The sequence below is a fragment of the Tiliqua scincoides genome, chromosome 4 (genome assembly GCF_035046505.1).
Source record: "Tiliqua scincoides isolate rTilSci1 chromosome 4, rTilSci1.hap2, whole genome shotgun sequence".
In the NCBI taxonomy this organism is placed as follows: domain Eukaryota; kingdom Metazoa; phylum Chordata; class Lepidosauria; order Squamata; family Scincidae; genus Tiliqua; species Tiliqua scincoides.
The window spans coordinates 58,098,699-58,118,045 of record NC_089824.1 but is presented as its reverse complement, the minus strand read 5'-3'; the positions used below and the strand labels follow the sequence as shown (position 1 = coordinate 58,118,045).

The following is a 19,347-nucleotide window of genomic DNA, read 5'->3' as shown; positions in this document are numbered from 1 at the left end:
AATTTTATACTAAAAATTCAACGTAATATCACAAATATGGACTCCTCTGTTCCATACAAAGAACTGATAAATTATTTCTCCCTCCTGGCATGGATAGTGTATAGCAGGGATGTCAAACTCGTTTCATACAGAGGGCCAAAATTAGCATTCTTGGTGCCTGCTGAGGGCCGGAAATGACATCATTAAGCAGAAAATGATGTCATTAAGCAGATGATGGGCAGTAATAAGCACTTTGTTCTCACATAGAAACTCATTAGCTGCAAATGACAAAAGAGAAAATTTTATTATATTTTCAAGATATGAGGGAGCCCAATTATCATGCAGGGAGAGCCCAGTTATGATAGGGGCTGGATAAATTGTTTCCTGGAGTCACATTTGACCTGCGTGCCTTATGTTTGACACCCCTGGTGTGTAGCATTGCCTTTTGATTGTGCTAATTTTTGCCTAGAACTTGCAAAAAGGCAGGGCACTGGGAAGGGCTGAGTGTGTGCCATCCATGATGTGCTTTTTCTCTAAAAATAGGAGTTTCTATGTGAGAATACAGAATACTATTTCTACACATACAATTTCGAAACCTAGACAATAAATCCTTTCAGTTACTATAATGTTGCTTGTTTCTATTTAGTCTTTTCCTTTCAAGTGGAAAAAATTAAGTTATATCCAAAGAGTTCCACCAGAAGCATTGCTAGAGGCAGCTGTGCCCAAAGAGGTGGTGCGGTGACACTGCAACGCCTCATGACGTTGTGACAATCACTTCTGGGTTGTCCCAGACGAGAAGGAGGAAGCAGCGGTGGCAGCTTGGTGATCGCTGCCACCTCTTCAACGAGAGCCTCCAAAGGAGAAGGAATGGCGGCGGCAGCCAGATCACCAAACCGTCAAAACATGAGGAGGTGGCAGCGGAGTCCTAAGTACCTGTGACCACAGCTACTGCTGCTTTTACCACAGACACTATCCTGGCTGGAACTCACATGGCACCCTCTTCTAGACTGATACCAGGCCCCTTGCTTGCTGTGCCACTGAGTTCCTTATTTTGTTGTTCCATCTTTGTCTTGAATAGAAGTGGGACATTTGCACACATGAATCCAGGCTAGAATTCTGCTTCTGTGGTGAAAGTAGCATTTCCAGAAGGGGCCACAATATGCTGTTTTCTTGTGTGTGTTTTTTTGCCTACTCCATAAATTCAGTAATGAAAAACTGTTTTTTTAATCTTTCTATTCCCTTCTTTGGACACTTTGGGACACAAGGGGTAGAGCTCTAGTACACCTGGATTGTGGTCTATTCATGCCTTATAAAGATCTTAGATCAGCAACTAGGGACTGTTCCACTGACCTTTTGATGGATTGGAGACTTTTTGTCTCAAATATAGATGTAGTCAGGGAATAGTAAAACCATCATCCACTCACTGAACAGAAGACTCTCTGATATGTGCAGTGAATCTTAGCCATTCAGATCTCATTGTAAAATTGTAACATGGTTAAATGGAAGACTAAATTATGGGTCTGTTTAATGAAATCTAGAATTGTAACAGAGCACTTCTTCAACACTTCTAGTGATAAAACTATGTTGCCAAATAGATTGTACATGTACAATATAGCTATAACTCGGTGTTAGTGTTATGTATAGGTTTAGGTATTTGAGAGAGCACATTTGAGGTATTTTTCAGTAGCTCACAGCTAGTATTTTTCAGGACTTAGGAAGCAAACACTGTGACTACAATAGCAAGTTAATCCATTTAATCTCTTATTTTGACAGCTATTTCTGGAATGTAACATAGAAGCATAGTTTTGAACCTCCTCTAAATTTATATTTAGAATATGTGGTAGAAACGACACAGAACTGTTTCAGTCTCCCATAATACATTTAGCTACTTGCTATATGGAGAACAATTGGGCACTTTAGGCTGCAATCTTATACACGTTTAACTGGAAGTAAGCCCTATTGGACACACTGAGATGTACTTCTGATAGAGATGGGTAAGATTGTGCTGTTAGTTATTTAAACTGCTACTCTAGCCAGCATTGTGTTTCTCATCAAGAGATAATTTCTGCAGCATACCTTACCACCTGCCCAGAACTGGATGTACAGGAAGGTTCCCGTATTCGTGGATCCTGTATCCACGGATTCACTTACCTGCAGATCAGATCTGCAGCTCCCCCCCGCCTCCTACAGGGCTTCCCTGGGTCTCCTAATGCCTTATAAGGCATAGAAAATGTCACTTCCAGTTTCACAGACAAACTGTAAGTCACTCTTTTTTTTTTTGTGCTGGGCTGCGAGAACCACCCAGAGGAAGGAAAGTAAAGCTCCCCTCACCTCGGAGGGGGGGCAAAGGTGTTCACCTGTATCCTCAATTTCACATAACTGCGAGGGGTTCAGGAATGGAACCCCCATGGATAGGGGGACCTGCCTACATCTACAGAGTGATCACAATGATTCATTAATAACACAGGCTTCTCTTTTTCTTTGCATTTTGTCACAAATGTTGTCTTGAAAGTTCACTTCATTATCATGGGGCTCAGTAGACTTTGGTCTGGCCTACAGATAAAGCAGAATGAGGCTGTTGAGTTCCAAAGCGGGAATAATGGGACTGGACCACTTCAAACTGCATGGAGTTCACCACATTTTTAATGTCCCCATGTGTAAAAAAAATTCCTTGCAATTGGAAAACTAACAGCCCAAACCTGTCTACCCCCCCCCCCCCGATGTAGCTGCACTACTGGAGTGTGCACTGTATCCTGCAGTGGAAGGCAGTACTAGAGGTCTCCTTCAGGTAAGGGAACATGTGCTACCTTACCAGGGGGTAAGCCGCTGCTGCTGCGATGGGTCTACTAAGACCTGCACCAGCAATTTTGCTGTCCTAATTTAAAATTGATCCAGGGAGGTAGATTGAGCCTGGAAAGGGGGATAGGATACTGGTTGTATTGCCACTGCTGATACCATTGCCTTTCCATTCCTTGACACCCCTCCCTACCCTGTTCTCTCTCCTGTTCCCCCTCCCCATCCCATTCCGCCTGTTCACCACTCATGCCTCAAATCAACTTACAGGCACTGGGGCCCTCCTCTTGGCATGCTGCAGTTGCGTCCTGCCACTTGCAGTGGCAGCACAGCTGCATGGAGTAGTGGTGCACTTGGTGTCCTTTATAAAGCATGCTGCACTGCAGGAACATGAGGATTGCATGAGGCTGCAGTTCCATATGCACTTTCCTGGGAGTAAGTCCAATTTAACACAAGGGGTCATGCTTCTGAATGGACACACACAGGATTTCACTGTAACCCAGCAAGGCTAAATTAGTCCTTACTAGCCCTTCTAGTGGGGTAGGCTTAAAATAATGACCACCATGGGGAAACATTCAAAAATGGCATCCCCTACATGTGGTCTGAAGTAGGATAGTCATTAGGCCACCTAAGTCTGCTGCAGGTGCAGACCTGCTCCTGTCCTTTAACTTGTCTTGCATCCTCAATTAAAAACACAAGGTGCTCACACAGCACCCATTTTTACAGGTTGTCACTTCTGTTACGTGGATTTTATAGACTCATCTCTCAGTGGCATATGTAGAGCATCAACTATGATTGTATATAATCACAAGTACACATGGGCTGTAGGAATTAAATACCCAGTAGGTACAGATCTAGTTTCCTTTAAAAATGCTGTGTAGATGTGTTCTGAGTGGCTATAACATGCCCATCCTGGTTGTTTAGAGAGGATCACATTTGCTAAGCAGAAATGGTATGGGAAAATATGAAAAATGTCTCGTGTATCAATTTTTTGTCTTTGCTGTTGGATTTATATTTCTGCTTGAGGTCATGTAAAAACGTGAGAGAAACTATGATAGCTGTTTTATCAGAACTATTTCCTGAGTTGTTTGGAAATTTCTAAATACCTGAATAGTGATTAAACTGGATTAACTGATTAGTTAGACTGGAAGGTTTGATAAGACTTATTTTATACAGTGAGTCTCAAAATCTTCAATGAACAGTGTTATGTTTTCCAAGGTCAGCTAGTTTGGAGATTCCAGATTTTAGAACAGATGGGAAAACTGCCACATCAAGTGTGACAATTAATATAATCGTTTGGCTTGTTGGAACACTTTCAGTCTTGGCACTGTTGCATGCTACTATCTTGTCTGAAATATAGTCAAACTCTGTGACTTGAAAACAGTATTATAATACATTATCATATATTGAACTCCTATTTCATCTTCTTGTTTCCAGCATAGCTTTTAAGTTGCTTAGTAATTACTTCTCTCTTTGTCTTACCTTCTTCTTAAAAAGATGAAACCATGGCTAATAATCTCTCTGATGTTAATAACAGCACATGTAAAAATGTTATGGGCCATTGTGATCATTATTTGTAAGTCTGAACTTTGAATCTTCAGTTTGCCAGCTATCTAATCTCTTGGTGAAACCATCATATTGCAGAAGCAAATGAACTCCAGCTTCTATTGTTCAAAATACATAAATTTCTAAAGGCAGGAATCTTCTTCTGCACCTTTCTGGCATTTAGCCTTCCCCACTGTTTTAGTAGTGCACACATTTTTGCTTTATCTCTTGACCAGTTCTGCCTTCTCTATTCTCAGGTCATGATCATGGACTTGAGGATATCCCTCCCCTTCCTTCTCCCTCTGTGTGTGTTGCTCCTGCAAATGCTGTTTGTCTTGGTCTCCTTCCTTGACCCTCCATTTGAACCCTAATCCTATTGGAGTGCACTGCTGTTTTTTATTTCCATGTCCACAACATTGGTCCTGCTCCTTCACCAGTTCCAAGAGTTTTAAATATAAATATGAGTCTCTAGTTTCTCCCTCCCCCTTTCTAATGAATTGGCATTCCCTATCAACTGATATTGTCTTCTGACGGTAACTTTTTTGCCTGTTATGTCTCTGCTATTGAATGATTAACTTTTTCTTTTATTTCTTTTCATATATGCTGAAAATTATGACTGGCCACTACTACACAATATGGGCATGCTACAATGTGCTGGTGATGATCATCCTGTGGATACATTTTGGTAAGTTTTGAAATAGTTTAAAGATCTGAAGGTGTTTTCTGTTAATTTGAGATAAATAAAATACATGTATTTTTAATGGTTATAATTAAAAAGAAACTGTGATTTTCAGTGCTGCAGAAGGTTTTGTTTATATCTTTAGAAATGCAACATTTATCTGATTCTATATTACTTGGGTTTTGCTTTGTTTTTTCCCCAGAATCTGTGCTGTCATTGACATTATCTTGTCACTGATCACGTAGTTCCAATTCATATAGGAAGATTAGTGTGAGTAAGCAGGGCTACATGTTGCTTTCGCATGTTGGATAGGGAGCCACAAACATATATTAAATTATTTGGGTTTTACATCTGAATGTGCACTCTGGGGAGCATGCAGTTAATCTGTGCTCCACTGCTCTGAATAGACAGCACATTCCAAAATGTGTATCCCTGTCCACATTCTGGCATGAGTCACATATTGACACTTGTTACGAGTGACTAGAGATGAATGGGAGTAAGTTGTTTCAATCGAGCCATGTGATGTGCTTATGAAATGATTCAAATTCCATTTAATTGGGGATTCTTATTAACCCTAATGGCAGATACGGTGCTGCCGCAGTATCTCTTAACCATGTCAGGGAGGGAATTACTATCTCCACCAGCTTACTTTCAGTCTTAACCATGGTGAAGGGGGAACTAGTGTTCCATTTGCTTCAGTCTTTTGTGGAGTGAAAAAAAGATTTGGTGGGGAGTATTGTTGGGGAACCAACAATAAAAGTTTGAAAAAATGTGAGTGCATTTGAACATCTAGCATATGAATCACATCCAGTAATGTTCAATTATTAAAATAAAACCATTTTGATTTAGAAAACGTGTTATTAGAAAAATCTGGACTATACAGAAAACAACTTTTCCTAGATAAATTTTTTTTCCAGAGTTGATCTAAATGTTTGTATTAAAGTGTTTGGGTTCTGTTTGGGTTTATGATTCTGAAACAATATTTGATGTGAAATACTTTTGATGTTTCATGCAAGTCAACTTGTTGCCTCTGTGTTGAACCTCCTAAGTGTGTATGAGGGTGATTTGTTTGCATTAAAAAGGGCACCGTGTTTTTACACTGTGAAAGTATTTCTGTTTCAGCAATGCAGCAAATGAGATATTATACCATAAAATTGCATTGCTGTGTGTCCTTTTTTTTTTTTTTTAAAGATGATATGGCCCCTTTATCAGTCTACAACCTGCATTTAGAAAAATCATTGCTGGAGCAAAATTCACTGTCAACCTTGAAAGGAAGGAAGACTGGCATATCTGTCATTCAGAATAGCTGACATTCTTGAATGTGAGCGTTCTAGGACATAGTCTGGCAGGACTTGATACAGCTACCTTGCTGAGGTAGTAAGTCTAGGTCTAGTCAGTGCGTGGACAGGCAACCATGCAAGCTACTTCAAATTCCATGCTGGAACAAAGGTGGATATATTCATTAAAAGTAAATTCCTGATTCTAAACTCATTCATTCCACCTTGTCCTATTGAACAAGAGGTTTTTTTTCTGAATGGTCACGGGTTCAGTTCTTGCATCTACAGTTAAAGGACCTTAGGTAGCCATGCTAGGAATGACCTCTGTTTTAGACTGTGAAGCTGTTAGACTAGTTGGTACTGGTCTAGATGAACCTTAATACAAGGTTGTTATTCATATCCCTCCGTTAGTTTTATGACATATTCCTGTACAACAGTTCAGTCTCACTGTCTCAGACAGATCAATGTCCAACAACACAACTGCAGGCCTCTGATGTTCACTTCCAAGCAGAAACTGAATTTGTGCTTCTCTATTCAGTATTTATGAGGCACTCTTATCATAGATAATACTTTGGATGCAATGCAGAAAAGATCAAAATGTACTTAAGTTCCATTGATTTTGTCATGGAGTACAGTTTGCAAGGTCATTACACTGTCTCATTGTTAAAATTAACAACAGCACAATCCTATCCATGTCTATTCAGAAGTAACTCTCATTGGGTTCAGTGGGGCTTATTCCCAGGAAAGTGTATGTAGGATTGTAGCTCTAGTCCAGAGGTGTCCAAAGTTTTTGGCAGGTGGGCCACATCATCTCTCTGTGTTGGGGGCCAGGGAAAAAAAGAATTAATTTACATTTAAAATTTGAATAAATTTATATAAGTTTACATAAATGAATATATTAAAGATGAACTTATATGAATGAATGAAGGTCTTGCAATAGCTCAAGGCCCATAAAAGGCCTTGCACAAAGCAAAAATGTCCTTTCCTTTGCTGCTGCTACTGCATCACAGACATGAAACAGCAAGCAGTGGAGGGAGCCCTCATCCCACAGCTCACGCAAGAGGTCAAACAGTCACCCGCACGCTGAGAGCAGTTGCGTTGGGCCAGTGCAGGTGCCAACAATTCTCCAGAGGGCCAGGGGCTCTTTGGAGACTGGGGGCTCCCTGAGGGCCACATTGAGAGACCTCGAGGGCTGCATGTGGCCCCAAGGCCGGGGTTTGGGCACCCCTGCTCTAGTTCTATAATTCTGCTTGGGATATGTTACTTTTCTGTTATTTAAATACATGTGTTAGCACAGCTTTCTGGATTGCTGTTACGTTGAAATGTCATTGCATGTCAGCTTTGCCAATGTTCTTAAAAACATCTGTAAAATATGAATAGCCCCAATGTGTTGTTGTTTTAATTTTTTGTGATTGATAATAGATATTGCTAAAGGATGTTATCTATTATATTGAATTTAGCTAATTAATTGAAAAACTGGTCATGGTGCAAAAGTCAATTTTCTACAATAAGAGGTTTTCAATGAATTTTTAATACATAATTTTTTCAGATTGAAGACCTGCAAGGCTTCTCCATTCATACCCTAATTCTCATAACAGGACAGTTGTTTATCTTATGGCAATAATTTGAGGTCATAGTTCTGGAGTTTAATGATTCTCATCATTTTTCGTATGACCTTTCATGCTGGTTGAGCATATGTTTCTGCTTTAGGGCACAATCCAAGCCTATGAAAATCTATGGAACTTTTGCCATTGACTACAATAGGATCTTGTTGTACCCTTAATCTTCTCCCTGACCCCTTCAGTGGGATTCTTGTTGTATTTTTGAAATATGTTTAGAAATACAGTTTAAGTGATTTTGCTGCATGAGTGGTGTTAGGTAATTTCATAACTGAGTAGCTGTGAGCTCTGTGAGTGAACTGCTTTGGATTGTCCTTTGAAGCAAGGAAGGCTTGATCAGTCTGAGAGAAGAATGACTTTTGAACTTAGGAATGCACATCTTGCATATTACTCCACTAGATTAGCCTGAACAACATTTATTATGTCTAAAAGTGAGATTTCAGTGTTAAAACTCCAGCTGCCTGTTTTGTTTTGAAGTACATTAATATCCTTCAAGGGGATGAATAATTGACTGCTTTTCCTAAATTTACAGCATGTTTTTGCTAGACAATGCATGTATATAATGTTTCACTGAATTTTTTTTAGTGTCATATCTAGGAACTGGGCAAGGACTGGGCAATATAACTGTCTTATGTCCAACTATAATTAGACAGACCTAATGGCTATTGTGGTTTTATTTTATAAGCAAATGCACAATTTAATATTAAAATAGAGTGAGGTTGTCTTGCGTATGCTGTATGCGAATGATATTTCTGTCTCTCCACAAAATAATAGAAATATCTGTCTAGAGAAATAGGACAGAAATATTGAGATTAAAGGAGTCCCAGGCTTAGATAATAATAATAATAATAAACTTTATTTATATCCCGCCCTTCTCCCTAGATGACAAGCTAGGCAGCCAGAGTATGTTCTCTGTCTGATAACAATGACGTTCATTAGCAGAGCTGAAAGAGGTTAACTGTAATAAGCACATGCACTCAATGGAAATGTGATAAGGGCAGTTACGCAACAGAAATGTGGCTTGCTGCAATATCATTTCAAACCACCTGGAAATCTTGATTTATTTGACTGCACCTTTCCAAGTCCTACATGATGCAGGCCTACCTGTAGTCTGAAAGCCATTTGAAAAGCTTTGCATGCTGCCTGCGAAGCAAATAATCTGTGCTGTCCTCTTCATCTTGGATAGTAGCAGCCTTGCTTTGTCTGCTTTGACAGCCATAAAGCACAATGAGGAAAAAAGCTTTAACTGCTTTCTCGTTAAGAAATCTACTCCTTGAGTAGTCCTCTTAGTGTGAGAATCCACATACCACATCAATAAATTCCAAACATTGAGGTGATGCCTATTGGCAATACATAATGAATTCAGTCCAACAGAAATGCAATATTTTATAACCTGAAATGGAAAAACTGGCATCAAGAGCATCTTCATGCACTCTGAAAGTGCCTCTAAGCCTTTCTTTTTCAGAACGTTGTTAGTGTGAAGTCATGGTTAAGTCAAATATAAATTTGAGCCAAGATGGGTTTTGCATTTTGAATCACAAGATGCCGGAAAAATGAGTTATTTTAGCATCCATGTGAAAACTCCAAACTAATGAGTTATATAAGGTCAATTTTTATAAAAGAATCTTTGGCTCCTATCAGGCCCCACTTGGATGCCCTTGGTGTTTTAGCCCATCTATGTTTTTAAAAGGCCTGAGTTTCTTGTTTTGATTTTAATGCTATATCTACCACTAGCATAGGAATTTGAAGATAAGGGAGCCTTGATACTTATATGAAGTAAACATCTGGCAGCAAGAAGATGTGGTTATATTGCAGAGACAGAATAAAGAATAAAGGAAGTTGAGGAGGAATGAAAATAAATTCTAAAGGTCTAAATAAATGAAACAATAGAGCCATAGTTCATATTGAGATCCAAGCTAGATATACTAAATGTGTAAAATAGCCTAGTGAAGTGGATCCCCAACCTTTTCTACTGGTGGCTCCCTTAACCTCCTGGGCTATTGGCTGCAGCTCCCCATTAAGGTTACAATCCTATATATTGTATAGGGTGTCAGATTTTTGGGCTCCCCGGTGGGTTTTCGGTTGGTTTTCATGGCTCTCTACCCATCAAATGATGTGCAAATTTATGTGAGGATGAATTTATGTTTATATCCAGGGATGTGCAAATCCATTGCGGCTAGACTCGAGTCAAGTCAGGACTCCCCACACCCTTTGACTTGACTCATGCATAAGTCTTAATGGGTGGCCATGGGGACTTGTCCAGAGTGTTTTTGGGACTCTATTAGGATCAAGCCTGGAGTCTTTTTGATACATGTATCAGGCACGGCTCCACAGAGAAAAGGAGCTCTTGGTTGAGTGTGTATGTGTTGGAGTTCTCATTTAAAACTCCCCTGATGTCCTCATCCCTTCTGTAAACAAAAGGTCTGCTCTTCTTCTAGTGAAGGCAGTAGGGCAGAAAGCGCCAATTGATTCCTGACAAACCCCAGCAATGAAACACTTTCCCATGTCTGTTCACATCACGCCTTCAGAAGGAGCACCAGGCATGCCAGGGCACAGAGCAACAGGGACTGGGAGGTACCTGAGCTCAGCAAGGTGTGAGGGGATAAGATGGATTGTGTGAAAGCGGGGACAGAAGTGGCAAGCAGGAGGAAGATTGTGCACAGCTGCTGGGTGGCTTACCAGTATGACTCAATACTTTGCAGTTCTACTCAGAAGTAGTCCTATTGCAGACAATCATTCAATAAGCCTGCTGGAGCCATGACTTTATCTTTGATGGCTAGGAACTGCCTCCCTACCACCTTCTCCACTCACTTGATGGCTAGGAGCTGCCCCCCCTTCTCCCCTCACTTGTCCAGTGAAAAAATCTTTGTCCAATGATCAACGGTTCCTTCAGGACAAGAGAGCCTACTCTTGCCTCCCTGCACCACCTCCTGCTCGATGCAAAACCAAAACATTAACTGTTCCCTGACTCCTGGCTGTAACTTTGCTGCTGTGTGTCCAGTCTGAAAGATGGCCCTACGAGGTCTTTCTTGCCACAAAAAAGTAAGAAAGCAAACCCAGACACAGAAGTTGTTCTTATTCATGACCCATTTCAGAGTCAGTGGACCAAGACTCGAGTGAGTGACTGACCCACATGACTTGAGTGTACACAAGTCAGCAAAGCATGTGTTTTTGCAACTCAGGCTCAAGTCATCTGACTCAAGTTCCCATTGCTGTTATATTCTGCCCTCCTTGGAGGTCCCCCAGAACAGCTTTTCATCAACTTCCTGAGCAGGGGTCAGGTGGCCAACTGAAGCAGTAACCTCTGGCACCAGATTGGTGCGGGGCACTGTGATGTCCATCTTGCGGCAGAGTCAAGGGGTGCGGTGTCTACTGTGTGATTCAGGACTATCCAGTCCCTCCCTTGCCAGTGAGAAGAAAGGGGAGCAGCAAAAATGGGTTTTCTGACCCTTTTAAATTTAGTAAAAGACTTTACATTCATCTGGGGCCCTGTTCCGTCACAGGAATCCCCAGGGCATACCCCGTTTACAGTGTTAAATAAAGTCCAAAGCAAAGTTCACAAGAAGGGGCCAGTTACTTCACAGGTCCCCTCTCAATTACTTCTCATCATGAGTCATGCCGAGGACACCGTGTTCTCCTCTGGATGGTAGGTATGCCTTGGTGGTCCCCTTAGAACTGGGGCTGCCTTTGAGTGGTTTGGGGTTGTGCTCTTGCCCCCCTCTAGCTCTCACAGGTTGTCTCCGACCTGGGTGTCACCAGGTTCCTCGTCCCAACAGATGGGGAGTAATCCTCCCCCCAGGTAAGTAGGGTCAGACTGGATGTGCTCCAGGGGCTCCTTCCAACCGGGGCTCTCCAGTAGCCCTAGGATGGGTCTCCTGCCTTAGCAAGCCAGGTTGCATCTTGGGCAGGTTCCTCCTTCTCCTTCCCACTTCCTCTCCCTGGGCTGTAGTCTCTGGCCTCTCCCTTCCTGCAGCTGCTCCAGGCTATGTCTGCCCCCAGGCTGCAACCATTCCCTCCTCAGGAGGCCAGGCCTTCCTCCACTCTTCTGCCCTTCCTATCTCCTCCCTGACAGAGCTCAGAAAGGTGCTTCCTCCTCCTGTGGCTGTCAGGCTCCTCCTTATTCTCCTGGTCAGCCCTTCAAACCCCCAACTCTTTCTTATCTCGCCTGGGCCTGAGATCTCGTGGGATCTCAGGCCTTCCTGCAGCACACTCTGCCCTCCCTGTTAAAAAGGGTGGCTACAACTGGGCTACCAAGCTGCTTGGGCAGCTTGTGCCCTGCCCAATGGGGGAGTAGGCTGTGGCTATAGCCCTGGAGCATTCCACTCCCTGGGTGGCCCCTTGGGGGTTCCTTTGGGCTGGGCTCCTTCTGCCTCAGCTTGCTGTCTTTCTTCCCCCCCCCCCCACTGTGGATCGCTGTCCAGGGTAAGTTCCTGGGTGACAGGCACCCATCTCTGTCTACCTACTTGCCTCCATTGTCTCTGCTTCTCTTTCCACTCTCTGGATTAGAAAGGAAGAGGAGAACAGAGAGGAAGAGAAAATTGAAGGGGAGGAGAGTTCTGAGCTACAACACTGGAGAATGGCAGAGGCTGGCACATCATTGTAAGGGGGGGGGCAACATTTGGCAAACCATGTACTTGGGGGTGGCCAAGTCCTTGAGGTAGAAGCATCCAGTGAACCTCTAAGACGAGTAGGGCTTTGAATCTGACAGTTCAATAATCAGAGTTACAGATACGCACTTTAATAAATTTACCTCGGTGTTAAATCTAAGGCTGAAGTTCTACATGCACTTATATAAGAGTAAGGGCGCAATCCTAATCCCTTATGTCAGTGCTTTCCAGCACTGATATAAGGGCAATGTTGCTCTGAGGTAAGGGAACAAACATTCCCTTACTTTGAGGAGGCCTCCGTGAGTGACACCCAACTGCAGGATGCAGCACACGTCCCATTGGCACTGATGTGCCTGTGCTGGAAAGAACTGACAATAAGGGGTTAGGATTGTGCCCTAAGTCCCATTGAACATAGTGGGACTTACTTCTGAGTAAACATGTATAAGATTCCATTGTAAATGGATGATACAGTTACAAGGACTGTTGAAAAATCAAAATACCAATGAATGCTTTGAATTCAAACCAATACTCTAATAATAATCGAATGCATTCTGCAAGAAACATAGACCGGAAATTGTCCTAGCTCAGCGAAGAAGTAAGTATAAGGTCTAGAAGTCCCTGCTGAAGTTAGAAGCACCCACCATGCACTGTATTTTCTGCTTGTTAAACATGGTTCAAGAGACTGCATTTATTAGAAAACTATTGATAGGCAGTTTCAAAAGATAGGCTATTGATACATCTTTAAAATGAAGCAAACTAATGGACCTCGCTGATGGAAGAGAGTTTTATGCCTGAACTGAATGGAAAATTGAGAGAGAGCGCCATGCAGTGCCATCTAGAGAAGGGAGCAATATGACTGATATGCTGCTGCACCAATGTATCCAATCTCCTTATCTACTCACACTGAATTCCAACATTCTAACCCCTGCAATGGTTGTTATTCCAATCCTAATCTTGTTTGTTTTAAAACATGTTTGTATGAGGTTCAGCTTTACAGTAACCTTTTCCTTCTAAGTTTGTTTTCTTCCGTTTGTTTGAGTTTTGGTCTACTTCTTACTAATGCAGTGGCCTGAGAATAGATTAGCATCCCCAGTGGAATTTTGTGGTTCTCAACCCACCACTTCATTTGATGACTCTGTCTCATTTTCCATTATAATATCCCATCTGTTCCCACCCACACATCAAACGAATTTGCTGTGCTTGCCTTGTTGTGACCAGTTCTTGACCACATGTAATCAGTGGCTCAGTTAAAGACAAAAGCTGTAGGGATGTTACCTTGGAACCTTTCAAGATGCAGAAATTCTTACCTACTGGGAGGAAGTAAAGCCCATTCTTCTGCTTACACACTGGCCGCATTCTTATGCTTACTACATTGTTCATGGGCCTAGACTTAGATTTAGAGCAGGGGTGCCCAAACCCCGGCCCTGGGGCCACATGTGGCCCTCAAGGCCTCTCAACGCAGCCCTCAGGGAGCCCCCATTCTCCAATGAGCCTCTGGCCCTCCAGAGATTTGTTGGAGCCCGCACTGGCCCAACGCAACTGCTCTCAGCGTGAGGGCGACTGTTTGACCTTTCTCGTGAGCTGTGGGACGAGGGCTTCCTTCACTGCTTGCTGTTTCACGTCTGTGATGCAGCAGCAGCAGCAAAGGAAAGGACAGTTTTGCTTTATGCAAGGCCTTTTATGGGCCTTGAGCTATTGCAAGACCTTCATTCATTCATATAAGTTCATCTTTAATATATTCATTTATGTAAACTTATGTAAATTTATTCAAATTTTAAATGTAAATTAATTCTTTTTTCCCTCCCCCCCCCACACAGTGTCAGGGAAATGATGTTGCCCTCCTGCCAAAAAGTTTGGACACCCCTGATTTAGAGTACTTTAAAGTTTTTAAAGTGCTCACTGCTCTGTTAAGCCTCATATGGTATGTGGCAGATGAATCACATTTGCAGAGTTTTCATCGTTCTTATATAAACCAATTGTTTTCCCTTACTCATCTTTGTGTATGTATGTGAGTCAGTTGCAGGCTGCCCCTGTGCTGCCCCAGGGTACAGGACCACAACATGCTGTCCTCCTGACTTATCTCCGACCCAGAGCCTTATGCAAAGTCCACAGTTATTCTGAAAGCCTTCTGAAGCCTCTGGAGGACCATTAAACTGTACTTCCGGTTTTCAGAAGTACTGTTTAACAGCCCTCCAGAGGCCTCAGAAGGCTTTTGGAGCAGCTGTGGACGCAGCGTGGGGTCTTCCCAGTTCTCGAAACGACACAGGAGGGCAGGCGGAGGTGGTAGCAGCACAGCGGGTGTCCTTATGTGTCCTTATGCCCGCCTGACCTCCCCAGGACCACCACTTGTGTGTGTGTGTGTGTGTGTGTGTGTGTGTGTGTGTGTGTGTGTGTGTGTGTAAATCATAGATGTTCTTTTTGAATTGTTGGAGGGATAATACTGATGATAAGCACTGGTGTCACAAGGACGGTACAGTGGGTGCAGGCCACACTGGGTGATGCGCTGGGGGGAGGATGCACTAAAATCGCGGCATTAGGAGCTGGCCCATCATACCATACACTGTTGGATGCGGAATATCCAGCAGAATGCAAAGCAAGAAACAGGATTGAAATAGCTCCTTTCCTTCAAAAGTTATGGCCAAAAAACTGGAAAGAAAAAATGCATGGATCCCTATGGAAAGTGAAAGTGAGCTGTATTGCGCGTTTGCTTGTGAGTAGACATACTTGCCATAGTCCGCCGGAAAGGGCATGCTGAGAGGAATCCAACAATGCCAGTATGGTCCCGATCCATTGAATACAGTCCCCAAAAACACAAAAGGGAGAAGGAGGTCCCTCCCTCCCTCCCAGCTGCAGTCTATTGAGCCCTGTGGAAAGCGAAGCAGCGTTTACTCACGAGTAGGCAGACGTGCCTTGGCTGGTGGTCAGGCCAGGCAAAGGGGAATGTGAGGATACCAAAATGGTCCCAATCCGATGGAGCTGGAGTGCAACAAATGCTCCAGAAGGCAGCCTCCCCCCCCCCCAAAAGGACAAAGAAAAGACGCTTCAACTGGTAAGGGGAACGTTTTCTATTTTGCACTTGCAAAGCCAGGTAGGTCTTCAGAAGAACTTTAAACTGGGCACTGGGGAGGGCTGGAAATCTCACTGATTCTTTTTTTTGGGGGGGGGAGGGTTGTTATTGCAGGCAGACTACAGAGTAAGCTCCATTGACCACTATGGGACTTACTTCAGAGTAGACATGCATAGGATTGGGCTCACAGGCTGCAATTCTACCCACACTTTCCTGAGAGTAAGCCCCATTGACCACAATAGGACTTACTTCAGAGTAAATTCACTTGGTGGAACAGGACTGACTCCCCCTTATTTAATAATTTCTTTTATTTTAATTTATAATTATTTGTTTTAATTTGCTTGATGATGTCACTTCTGGCCATGACATCACTTCCAATGGGTCCTGGACAGATTGTCATTCTGAAAAGTATGTCCCGGTGCTAAAAGTTTGAGAACTGTTGCAATAAGGTGTTAGTAAGTTGACACGGGGGGGGGGGGGGTTGTGTGTGTGTGTGTGTGTGTGTGTGTGTGTGTGTGTGTGTGTGTGTGTGTGACTCTACAAGTTTTCAAAATCACTAAAATCAGTTTGGAGGAATAAGACCATCATGTTATATATCAATCAATGCGTCATTTCATGCAGAATGCAATGAAACAAACCACATTGAAATATCTGTGTTCTAACAAAAGGTACAGCCAAAAAACCAGTGGGGGTGGGGCAATGGTACATCACCATGCCCATCACCTGGGGTGTTGCCCCGCCTATTGCACGGGGTGATATACAGGCCTCCCGCATCGGGTGACGCGAATCCTAGTGACGCCACTGTTGATAAGTGAGTTTTTAGTCTGTTACATAAAGGCTTAGCTTTAAAGAAATGAAGCAAAGAAAACTACAGTAGCAAAGGTTTCTAAATTTACGCTTGCACTGGAAGACGTTCATGATAAGGAATTTGTTAACACGAATGATAATGCAAGCCACTGCCCACATTTTGTGTCAGCAGAAAAAGGAAACATTTGATTCATAAGGTCAGTGGAGCATTTGAGGTGCTAACAAAATAAGAAATCTCAAGAGTAAATTTAAAGACTGCTATCATTAAAATTTATCATTTTTCTCAAAAACCATAACCTTTTTTGGCTGTGGAGAAGGAAATTGAGCTGCCTTCAGCCCTTTGATGTTGTAGTGCCAAACAACATACAGACACATGCAACAGTGCCTTGACACATTGTATTTGTTTTGGGTTTTTAAAAGCAAAAGCTATTTTGGAAACCATGCAGCACTTGAACCCTGGGCAGGGGATAAAGGAAAACTGCTTGATGAGCAAACTGGAGCAAAAAATGGCAGAGAATTTTTTAAGCAGTTCCTCCCTCCCCTGCTGATTCTCTGCCCAGTTTCCTTTTCCTGAAGCATCTTTGGTTTTCAGATATTGGAACACTCTTAGCATTAAGAACACTGGAAAGCATTAATGGGTCACGTAGCTTCTATAAGCCTTGGTCAATGCACATTGTGCTATGCTAGCATGTGCTGAATTGGAGGTTCTGTATTGGAGGTTAAGAGATTTGACTGGATGTGCTGGATTGGATGTAACCTCCAGTGCGCTGGATTGGAGGTTAATAGATGTTTCCCCTCTATATTTCACAGTAGCTCTGTCCTAATTTGATCATGCAGAATGCCATTTTAACACCTGCAGTGCAAGTTTCTGCTTGTGCCATAGCAATGGACAGAAAAGGGTTGTATGTAAACTGCTTCTAGTATACCATCTTTCAAAGCTTACCTTGTGTTAGTGACAGAGAAAACTGGCATAGTGGCTAAAGTACAGTGCTGCTTCTGAAACTTGTGACATAAAATGCACTGGAAGTTTCCAAGGTATCACAGGAATTTCCTCCCCACTCCCCTACAGTTTTTTGGGATCTTTTGAATGCTTGCTGTATGGGGGATGACGATGTTCTAGTCTGCCTACCGTTGTTACTGGGGTAGATGAATTATTTGGAAATCCTAAGCACTTAAAAAGAAGTTATGCTTCATGTAGCAACAGGCTTTCTCCTTCTCCTAATAAGTGTTCTATAGGCCCTTTGAAAAGGAGCAAAGAGAGTGTCCTTAAATAAGGAGTAGTGAGGAAGACTCCTTGACAGCTTAAGGAACCTCTGTGTAACTATTTCTAGATTTTGTAACTTGCCTTTGTACCCTGTTAAGGGCACTCAAGGTGGTTTACAAATAAAATGTAAGGCCCTGTTTCTTGCCACCATCCCCCTCACCTCCGCTGGTGGTGGTACAGTTAGAAGGGGCTCCTCGGATGACCTGAGATGACAGGTTGGATTGTATGGAAGAAGGTGGTCTCTCTATCCTGGCCCCGAGCCATAAAGGGCACATATATCTGCACATATGTGTCAACAATCTGGGGGCAAAAATACACATTGTGTATTTTACTAATTGGATACTAGGTTAGCTTCATTTTCTTGGAGTTACACAAACCATAAGATCTAGTATCTGTATATTACTAAGCATGTTGTATATTATCTGTATATTACTAAGCAGCTTGGAGATAATGAAATTAATATTTCCAGATCAGATATCTGGTCTGATATGAAGGCATCACTTTCAGAGTCAACTGTAAGCCATGTGTGGTACTTAAAAATATGTATTACCACTACTTGGATTTATAGTATTGTGGCCTAAGGAGCACACTGAGAAATAAGGTGGCACTTTGTGCTGTTGTGAAAGCACATGTGGAATAAATTGAACAACTATGATGTCATATTTAAAAATCTTTTTAAAAATACTGACAACTTTGTGTGACATCTTCGTGCACAATTGCAATGCTACTTAGTGCGTGCTGGAATCCCTAGCATGTATGCACTACTGAAACAGAGACGCTTGCGTTGGCTCGGTCATGTCGTGAGAATGGATGATGGCCGGATCCCAAAGGATCTCCTCTATGGAGAACTCGTGCAAGGAAAGCGCCCTACAGGTAGACCACAGCTGCGATACAAGGACATCTGCAAGAGGGATCTGAAGGCCTTAGGAGTGGACCTCAACAAGTGGGAAACCCTGGCCTCTGAGCGGCCTGCTTGGAGGCAGGCTGTGCAACATGGCCTTTCCCAGTTTGAAGAGACACTTGGCCAACAGTCTGAGGCTAAGAGGCAAAGAAGGAAGGCCCATAGCCAGGGAGACAGGCCAGGGACAGACTGCACTTGCTCCCAGTGTGGAAGGGATTGTCACTCCCGAATCGGCCTTTTCAGCCACACTAGACGCTGTTCCAGAACCACCTTTCAGAGCGCGATACCATAGTCTTTCGAGACTGAAGGTTGCCAACTAACTTAGTGCAATCACTTACATGTGTGTAAGCCTCCTTATGTGGGTGGAAGGATAACTTGGGGCATAGTCTTGAGTCTGCATATTAGTCTGTACATTGTTGTGAAGGACTAAATTTTTTTGTTTTTAAATCACTTCAAAATGATAATCCAGTGGAATGATCTGCTAATAAACCTTCATATACAGTGGGCAGTTCACTTCAGATTATTCACTAATGCATAGCTTTAGTTCATCCATTTCTGTTGTGACTTTTTTCCACATTCCAGGAATGGGTAATTGAAAACCAGGTCTGCATGTTACTATTTCAGCATAATTATATTTAATGCCTTTGCCTCTTCCTCACTTCTGGAAATTCAAGTCTAGGTTTCATGGTGACTGCACATTAGGGTATTTCTTGGCGAATGAAAAATGCATCCTGATTGGCTACTTAAGAAAAGTGAAAACACAGGGTCTCCTAATTCAATGTTGTCTGTTTTGAAGGGGCCAGTAATGG

The 19,347-nt window shown here is 42.6% G+C and overlaps 1 protein-coding gene across 1 annotated transcript in view; it reads left to right on the top strand.

Annotated features, from left to right (window-relative positions):
- Nucleotides 1-4,974: 4,974 nt before the first annotated feature.
- Nucleotides 4,975-19,347, top strand: part of EPB41L3 (erythrocyte membrane protein band 4.1 like 3) — a 168,059-nt gene continuing 153,686 nt past the window's right edge. The window contains exon 1 of the mRNA XM_066623666.1: nt 4,975-5,002. The gene's annotated coding sequence lies outside the window, so the exon portion shown is untranslated. The remainder of the gene's footprint in view (nt 5,003-19,347) is intronic.